A 2170-nucleotide genomic window follows, 5' to 3' on the forward strand; every position below is an offset into this window, starting at 1 on the left:
AACAGTCCATACAGAGGATGGGAAATGGGCTCTTATCCCCCACCAGTTGAGGGTTGTCCTCTGGGATGTTAAGACCCTTCTACTTCCAGACTGATCCTCTGCCGGGGCTGAGCTTTGAGGCAGAGAACTGCAGAGGGGTGCTTTAGAAGCTTGAAAGGGGAACATTGTCTGGGTGCTCAAAGCTGCCCAGTCCAAACCCAGCTAGAGCCAGAGGTGGGACATGGAGTTGTGACGAAGGACATCAAAAGCATCTGCCTTAAGAGGCATTAAGCAAGTATCTTTCAGTGAATAAATGGACTCTCCTTAATGCAGACATGCATATGCATTAACAGGAAAAGCGGGGGCCTGGGCCTGTCTTGCTTTAGAATGGTCAGTGTTATTAGTACCCTTTGACCCATTAAGAAGGAAGACTTGTTACTATGGTCATGGAGTTCCAGATGCCTTTTAACTTTTTATTTTCCCGGAGGATCTTCTATAACATATCCTGCTCAGAATCCCATTTCTAGGGGTGAAGTGGCTGCAACTTTATTGCAAGTTATAAAGGTCCCCTGCAGGAACACTTCTTTCAGCTGCTGATAATCCTTGTCACCTCTGGCTTCTCCTTCCAGCATTTTTACTCTGGTGTCTTGGCCACCCCTTTGCTGGTTCTCTACCAGCCCCTCTTCTCCACTCTCCTTCTTGGTCTTGCTCCTCAGGATGTGCCTAGCGCTTCTGCCCTCCTAGGCACTCCCCGTGACTCCCAGGCTGGCGGCCACCCCCACCGGAAGACTCTGGTCCACACCTCGAGTGCCTCTCTGTCCTGAGCCCAGGGCTCATTCTCAACCTGCTCCTGGACCATCCATGCACAAGCAATGAGCTCAATCCTACATTAGACTTGTTACCTACCTCACCCCCATACTCCAAACCTGCCCTCACACCTGAATTCCCGGTCTTGGGTAACACTCCATCCACCCCCTTGTCTCACAACATGGAGCCTCAAGGTCAGCCTTAGTCACCTAGTTTCATTGCCTCTACAGGCTTCTCGGACACCAAGAGGTTAACAGTGGCTGTCCCGGGATGATGGAATTTTTCTTCTTTTCTCTACTTTCACTGATTTTCTGAATTATCTCTGATGAACACATTACTTTCATAATGTTCAGTATGTTTCGTAATAACCAACAGGTTTCATAATGCATTATAATCCTCAGTGTAAATCTATCTTGATCCGTCCTGGCCCTCCTCACAGATCCCGATTTACAGCCTCTCCCCGCTTGGAACACCTTGGGCATCACAACCAGACTCTTTCTAAAATCGGAGCCTCATTCCTTCGCTATCCATCATCAAAACATTTCTCTGGGTCACCTGGGTGGCTCAGTAGGTTGGTGACCGACTCATGATTTCGGCTCAGGTCATGATCTCAGGGTCCTGGGATGGAGCCCCCTGCCCAGGCTCTGGGCTCAGTGCGGAGTCGGCTTGAGGACCCTCACTCTCCTTCTCCCTCTGCCCCTCCCCGACCCCTGCCCTCGCTTGTGCTCTCTCTCTCAAATAAGTAAATAAATCTTTAAACACACACACACACACACACACACACACACACATTTCTCTGGGATCATCCCCCACCTCCTCCATCCTGATAGTCCCCCCAGTACATCAGAATCATCGGGGGGTGTCTGTTAATTTTTTTTTTTGCTCCCCCATTATATTGTCACCATTGTTCATACTGCATCCCCAATGCCTGGCACAAAGCAAATGTTCAATAAACGCTTACCAATTAAATGGATGGAAGGAAGGGCATTAAGTCACTGGCTTACCATAGTGAAATTCTATAGCAGTGATTCTCGAAGTGTGTTCAAGGGCCCACTAGCAGGCGCATCATTGGGGAGCTTGTCGGAAATGCAGATTCTTGGGCCCCACTTTAGAATCAGAAACTCTGCCCTTTAGGTGATTCTGTTTTATAACAAGTTTATGTTCCCAGAAATGTCTTGGCCACAGTCACAAATAAAACTAGTTTCTCCAACTGTACTACACAACCCTTAGCAGCCTCGTGGGAAAACCACTGGAAAACATTTTATCTGCCGCTGTTTCAAAAATGTTGCCTGTAGGTTGCAGAAATACAGCTGCCTCTAGAGTTCAGAAAAGGGGATGCAACCAGAAGTGTCTCCCCGCCAAGCTCCCCCAGCCACCAACCCCC

This window comes from Ursus maritimus, unplaced genomic scaffold (assembly GCF_017311325.1).
Source record: "Ursus maritimus isolate PB19 unplaced genomic scaffold, ASM1731132v1 scaffold_20, whole genome shotgun sequence".
In the NCBI taxonomy this organism is placed as follows: domain Eukaryota; kingdom Metazoa; phylum Chordata; class Mammalia; order Carnivora; family Ursidae; genus Ursus; species Ursus maritimus.